This window comes from Coturnix japonica, chromosome Z, assembly GCF_054131305.1.
Source record: "Coturnix japonica strain WE chromosome Z, WE-NBRP24, whole genome shotgun sequence".
Classification (NCBI taxonomy): Eukaryota; Metazoa; Chordata; class Aves; order Galliformes; family Phasianidae; genus Coturnix; species Coturnix japonica.
In genome coordinates, this window is record NC_140702.1 from 32,801,538 (window position 1) to 32,809,030 (window position 7,493).

At 39.9% G+C, this 7,493-nt stretch overlaps 1 long non-coding RNA gene across 3 annotated transcripts in view; it reads right to left on the minus strand.

The window, feature by feature from the left end:
• Positions 1-385: 385 nt before the first annotated feature.
• LOC107306454 (uncharacterized) overlaps positions 386-7,493 on the minus strand; it is a 32,908-nt gene continuing 25,800 nt past the window's right edge. For 2 of the 3 annotated variants that reach the window (XR_014939325.1, XR_014939324.1), the window contains one exon: positions 386-1,580. This is a non-coding gene — a long non-coding RNA (uncharacterized LOC107306454). The remainder of the gene's footprint in view (positions 1,581-7,493) is intronic. The other variant, XR_001552124.3, reaches the window with a different exon arrangement.

Below are 7,493 nucleotides of genomic sequence, written 5' to 3' on the forward strand. Positions count from 1 at the left end.
CATTTATTTACAGCTTTTGCAACAAGTTCTTGGCAGGGATGAATATGTGACTTCTAAAGGATGCCAGAGGCTTTCTTGACATGAGTAATCATAGCAGATAGATAGCTGTTTAGGACCAGGAGTTACTTAGGAGTTATTTTTTGTTTTCATTAGCTTGACAGAGACTCGTGAAGTCCATAATCCTTTGATTTCATTGGAATGCAGTGCAGCTTTCTGTGAAAGAAATTAAGATGCAACAGTTTTTTCTGCCTTTATTTTCAGTGTAAGCTTTACAAACTGTATTTTTTAAAATTGTTTATAGTTGTTTTTATGTATTTATTTTTTCATCTGAGTGGATTACTTTTGTTAAAAAACAAAACAAACAAACAAAAAACAACAGTAAAAATGCCTTAATATAAAGCACAACTTTAATTAAAAATACTGAAAACACAAATGATCAGAACATCTGAAACTTGAGCAAGGCTCATGCAGATGCTATTATTTTAAAGTCAGAAATGTAATCTATAAAGCTTTTTGTGGTTTCTGCTTACAGAAGAATGGCTTCCAAATTTTCATGTTGTTAAGAGAGGAAGATTCATTTTTATTTTATTTTATTTTATTTTATTTTATTTTATTTTATTTTATTTTATTTTATTTTATTTTATTTTATTTTATTTATTTTATTTTATTTTATTTTCATGTTTAGCTCCAAAATAAATAAACTTCAAAATGAAATGAATAATCTGGAAGATACTGAAAACAATTATATTACTCCTTTATCTACAATTAATTTCAGACTTTAAAGTAATAAGTTAGACTAAAGGTCTATAACGTTTGTTTGTTTCAGAAAGTGTCTGACTGTCACTGCAAAAACCAGTGGGAACTGCTCAATGTTGATTATGCCACCAGATATCTTTGAGAGAGACTAAGTTAATTGTTTTTGATCTCCACAGGAAACCGGAGTGTATGGTCCTTCTGATTTTAAAACTAATAGTTACATTGCCTAACCTCAGATTTGGAGCATAAAATAACAAAAGAAGGGAAACGATGTGAGGTTCCAAATGGGAATAAGCACTGTCAAAGAAAATTTTGAGGGGTAAGCCGGTTCAAGGGTTTTCTTACTGAAGAAACACTGAGAAAGTACTTCTGTTTCTCAGGAAATAGCTTATCTTTAACCAGCTTCAGCCCCAAGCAGAAAAACTTCAACATCCTTGGAGTTTGTTTGCCATTCCCAGAATCCAGAGTGTTCCCAGAATCCAGAGTGTCATGTACTCCACATATACAAGGAAGAGTAGGGAAAAGTATCAGATTAGATCAGCTTTTCCTGGTAGGTAATTATCTCAAGTGGAATGTTAAGAAGCTTTGTGACTCTTGGGTAACAGAGCTTGTTTATCTTGCATTTTGTTTGATCTCTGCCAAACTCCTCCTGCTCTTTGCTCTCCAGTGACAGCTCCAAGCACAGGTTCTTCTGGGTCATTCTTTCAGCCATCCTATGAAGTCAGATATGTTCATTTCTCAGCACGGTGTGTAGGGCTGTAGGGATGAGTCATGAAACAATAACTTCATAAACAGAAGAGACCCAACAATTATCTTTTCCAAGCCTGAAAGAGAAATATTTGAATCCTTAAGTTTTCCACCAGAAGGACCACAGAATCACAGAATCACAGAATTGTAGGTGTTGGAAGGGACCTCTAGAGATCATCGAGTCCAATCCCCCTGCCAAAGCAGGTTCCCTACACAACGTCGCACAGGTAGGCGTCCAGGTGGGTCTTGAATATCTCCAGAGAAGGAGACTCCACCACCTACCTGGGCAGCCTGTTCCAGTGATCCGTCACATTTGTGCGGAACTTCCTATGCTGTAGTTTCATCCCATTACTAATAGTCCTGTCCCCACGCATTACTGAAAAAAGACCAGCCCCACCACTATGGCCCCCACACCTCAGGTATTTATAAACCTGGATCAAATCCCCTCTCAGCCTTCTTTTCTCAAGGCTAAACAGACCCAGTTCCCTAAGTCTCTCCTCACAGGGGAGATGCTCCAGGCCCTTCACCATCTTTGTGGCCCTCCGCTGGACTCTTTCCAAGAGATCCCTGTCTTTTTTGTACCGGGAAGCCCAGAACTGGACACAGTGCTCCAGATAAGGCCTCACCAGGGCGGAGTAGAGGGGGAGGATCACTTCCCTCGACCTGCTGGACACGCTCTTTTTAATGCACCCCAGTATGTCATTGGCTTTTTGGCTACAAAGGCACACTGCTGGCTCATGGTCAATCTGTTGTCCACCAGGACGCCCAGGTCCCTCTCAGCAGAGCTCCTCTCCAGCAGGTCATCCCCCAGCCTGTACTGGTGCATGCAATTATTTCTTCCTAGGTGCAAGACTCTACACTTGCTTTTGTTAAACCTCATCCGGTTTCTTACTGCTCAGCTCTCCAGCCTGTCCAGGTCTCACTGAATGGCAGCACAGTCTTCAAGTGTGTCAGCCAATCCTCCCAACTTCATGTAATCAGGAAATTTGCTGAGGGTGATCACTATCCCCTCATCAAGGTCGTTGAGGAAGATGTTGAACAAGACCGGACCCAGCACAGACCCCTGGGGGATGCCACTAGTTACAGGCCTCCAGCCAGACACCGCACCGCCAACGACAACACTCTGCACTCTGCCAGTCAGCCAATTCTCGACCTACTTCATTGTCCACTTGTCTATCCCATACTTCTTCAGCTTTGTTATAAGGATGTCATGGGGGACAGTATCAAAAGCCTTACTGAAATTAAGGTAGACTACATCTATTGCTCTCCCCCCGTCCACCCAGCTAGTGACATCTTCATAAAAGGCCACCAGGTTTGTTGAGCACGACCTCCCCTTGGTGAACCCATTCTGAGTACTCCTGATAACCTTTTCTCCCAGTTGTCTGGAGATGGCATCCAGCACAAGCTGTTCCATCACCTTCTCTGGGACAGAGGTGAGGCTGACTGGCCTATAATTACCTGGGTCTTCCTTCTTGCCCTTTTTGAAGACCAGAGTGACATTGGCTGCCCTCCAGTCTTCAGGGACCTCTCCAGTTCTCCAAGACCTCTGATAGATTACAGAGAGCGGCTCAGCAATAACCTCCGCCAGCTCTCTCAGCTCCCATGGAGAGCTTATTGTCACACCTTCTGCTTCTCATGATCTTTCAGAACATAGGGTTGAAACCCAAAGTCGTGTCTTACCCGTTTGGTTTCATTCTTCAATCTTCAGCCTCCAGAGACAGGTGCATACATGAGAGTCACAGTTTTTATATGAATTTAAAATAAAATATTTAAAATAAAAGTTTGTTACTTACCAATCTATAAAAACAAAGCAGGAACACATATAATGACTGCATCATGCAACTTCACAAACTGAAACAAATACAGAGAGCTCAACTCACCCTCAAAACCAATGCTTGCTTTCTTGTTATCTCAGGAAGTGCCCATACTGACTTGTAACACCTGAACATTTAAGGAGTTTGCATCAGAAAGACAAGTCATTACTAGACGCAGACAAAATGGACTTTTTTTTCTTTCTTTTTTTTTCATATGAAGATACAAAATAATGAAATGTTGAATGAAATCTTAGTAAACTTAGGGAAATGCTCATCTGGAATTTGTAGATGTTAATCAAACACAGCTTACCCTTATCTATTTGGACCATACCAGCCAGTGTTGAAAATCTTCCAATTTCCTTACAGCTCCTGGCATTCTGGCATTTACATCAAGATTGCCACAAGCTCACCACAGGCCTTTTTCAAAGTTGAAAAGCTGTTGGGTTTTTTTTTAATTCCTTTTTTTCTTCTTCTTTTTTTTTTTTTTTTTCCTAGAATGTGGTTGTAAATAGTTGCCAGTGGGGAGAGGCATATTCAGCTGTAACATCACTGTGAGCTTTTGTGTATTCAAATCCAAAGTTACTGGCACATTGCAGGAGTCTGCTGAGTCCTTTTTGAGGTGGGGACTAAATGGCAGACCATCCTATGCATCCTATGCAACCTGGAAATGAACCCAGCTGTAGATGAACTGGGACCTGAGCTCAGATCATCAGAAAAGCACTCTAACTACCACAGTTTTCTCCATTCTTCATATCTTTTTGTCAGTACCCAACTTAATTTTGCTTGCATTTTCTTCTTTATCAGGGTCTTAGCTGATAATTACAGAATCACAGAATCATAGAATTGTATGGGTTGGAAGGGACCTCTAGAGATCATCGAGTCCAACCCCTAATAGTTGATATTGTGACATGTTAATGTATGCATTTTGATTTCTTCTTAAGCAAGATGGACTTTATTCTGCTTTAAGTACCCTTCTAATTTAACTACATTGTGATTCCTACAGCTTTTCACTGCACTGAAATCTTTGCTTCTTGCCCCAGAACATAAGGTAAAAGGCTTTGATAAATTCATTGTCACTCATAAACATCATCTTCCTCCACCAAAGCCATGCCTTCCCTGATGATTTTCACCCAAATCACAAATTCTTCAAAAGCAGTGTACTGAATACCATGGTAACCTATTGCTTTTAATCATTCTTCTCTGTGCCCTAGCATCTGGGAAACACACAGAGACAAGCCAAACATAATTTAAATGCTGCCATGTGCTCCAGATGTTGCAGCACTCTGCTAGGTATTTATTTTTAATGTGTAACTTGAAATTTTACCCGATTAACTCATTTTGTGCTCCAGGAATAAAAATCACTGAAAACATAGGTTTCCTGCTGCAAATGCTTTAATACCCAATTGTGACTATGATTCTTCAGTCCTGGTGATGGGAGAAAATTTTTTACTTCCCTTCCAGTACCAAGTATTAATTATGGACATATTGCTACTACATTGAACTAAAGCCACAGCACATATAACTTCATCCAAATCCAACAAAAGTGCAGGGAAAGTTTTATGTGTATTTTGCTGATTTCTGTGGGGTCAGATCTAGCCTTAAGTTAGCTGCACATCATGTTAGGACTGTGTGGTATACTTGCACACACATTCCCCTGCTGTCCGTAGATGCAAACAGTACTGGGATTTGTACTTTTTTCTTATAACAGTTTTACAGCCACTGAGAAGAATTCCACAGCTGGTTCTTTTTTTTTTTTTTTTTTCTTTTTCTTTTTCTCTTTCTTTTTCTTTTTCTTTTTTCTCTTTCTTTTTCCTCTTTCTTTTTCTTTTTCTTTTTTCTCTTTCTTTTTCTTTTTCTTTTTCTTTTTCTTTTTCTTTTTCTTTTTCTTTTTCTTTTTCTTTTTCTTTTTCTTTTTCTTTTCCTTTTCCTTTTTCTTTTTCTTTTTCTTTTTTCTTCTTTTTCTTTTTCTTTTTTTTTTCTTTTTCTTTTTCTTCTTCTTCTTCTTCTTCTTCTTCTTTTCTTCTTTTCTTCTTCTCTTTCTTCTTTTTCTTTTTCTTTTTCTTTTTCTTTTTCTTTTTCTTTTTCTTTTTCTTTTTCTTTTCCTTTTCCTTTTCCTTTTTCTTTCCTTTTTTCCTTTTTTTTCTTTTTTCTTTTTTCCTAAAGAAAATGAAAATTAACTGCCATCTCTGCTATGTTTTAAGGTAATTTGTTCCTTCTGAACTTGTCACTCCCATTGCATGCTAAGATCTGGTGTTACAGTATTAAACAAACAAGAGACACACTGAAATCCCAACATGCATCCTTTAAAATATTCCATAAAAAAAACCCACATCAGCTTAGATCTGAGAACAATAAAGAATAAGGAGTGTGATTCTGTTGCATTATGTTGATCTTTCTTTGCCATTCTAGCATGAGATACTAGATTCCATGATGACAGCAGAGAATAACCATCTCATGAACATGTGGTTAAAACAGGAAAAGTGAGCATTCGTAGCAATTGTTAATAAACAGCCTACATGAAGATTTCTAGCAAGCTATGTTCCAGCATGGCTAAATGAGCCTTTATCACAGTGTATACCCCAATGAAATAAAATATTGTTGATTTTGTATAAAAAACATTTTGCATACAAGTGTAAAACTTCTTTGCCACACTGCCACTTAATCTTCAAAGAATTAAAGTGCTGACATTAAGGACTTTCTGAGCTAAACAGCTGCAGAAACCACTTGTAGGTTTCCAACAGTAACTGGGAGGGCATCAAAATGGAGCTGAGAGGACTTGTAGATAAGTTTTCTGAAGAGCATGAGAAACAGCTCCTGAACTTGTTTCATATGTGAAGCCAACTATTCCCTGACTAAAGATATTCCATGTTCCAGAACAGGTGACTCACAGAGATCATTACTCCAATCAAATGACAACAAAGCACTAAACATTTATTCATTTGTTTGTTTATTTGTTTATATTTTTTGAGGTGATTTTGTGGTGGTCTAAATTTCACTGTCTTTACCGGATGTGGTTTAACAAAAGCAAGTGTAGAGTCTTGCACCTAGGAAGAAATAGTTGCATGCACCAGTACAGGCTGGGGGAAGACCTGCTGGAGAGGAGCTCTGCTGAGAGGGACCTGGGCGTCCTGGTGGACGACAGATTGACCATGAGCCAGCAGTGTGCCTTTGTAGCCAAAAAGCCAATGACATACTGGGGTGCATTAAAAAGAGCGTGTCCAGCAGGTCGAGGGAGGTGATCCTCCCCCTCTACTCCGCCCTGGTGAGGCCATATCTGGAGCACTGTGTCCAGTTCTGGGCTCCCCAGTACCAAAAAGACAGGGATCTCTTGGAAAGAGTCCAGTGGAGGGCCTCAAAGATGGTGAAGGGCCTGGAGCATCTCCCCTGTGAGGAGAGACTTAGGGAACTGGGTCTGTTTAGCCTTGAGAAAAGAAGGCTGAGAGGGGATTTGATCCAGGTTTATAAATACCTGAGGTGTGGGGGCCATAGTGGTGAGGCTGGTCTCTTTTCAGTAGTGCGTGGGGACAGGACTATTGGTAATGGGATGAAACTTCACCATAGGAAGCCCTGCACAAATGTGCACAAGAACTTCTTTACGGTGAGGGTGACGGATCACTGGAACAGGCTGCCCAGGTAGGTGGTGGAGTCTCCTTCTCTGGAGATATTCAAGACCCACCTGGACGCCCACCTGTGTGATGTGGTGTAAGGAACCTGCTTTGGCAGAGGGGTTGGACTCAATGATCTCTAGAGGTCCCTTCCAACCCCTACAATTCTGTGATTCTGTGAAAATGGGTTTCTGTATTTAACAGACTCTCATGTAATTACATAACTCCAAAAGAAGTTGTCTCATTTGAGTTAATTTGCAGGCACTACTTCAAAAATAAGCACTCTGCATTATATGAGGCTAAAACTATTCCTCCATGGGTAATGTGGCTTTCCCTGGTAGGGGATCAAACCACACAAAGGCGACTGGAAAGGATTTATTGACCTCACCCTTTCCATCCTAGCTTGCTGTCAAAACTCAGCTCAGCAGCTGCAGAGAAGGAAATGGTCACCATGGATCATTTTTCTTTTCAAGGTAAATCAGTCACACACTGCTTTTCAGTCCAGGTCATAGGAGAGCTATTGATGAGCTGCCTTGCATTTTCTTCTGCAGCTTAATTCTGAAATGCTCCA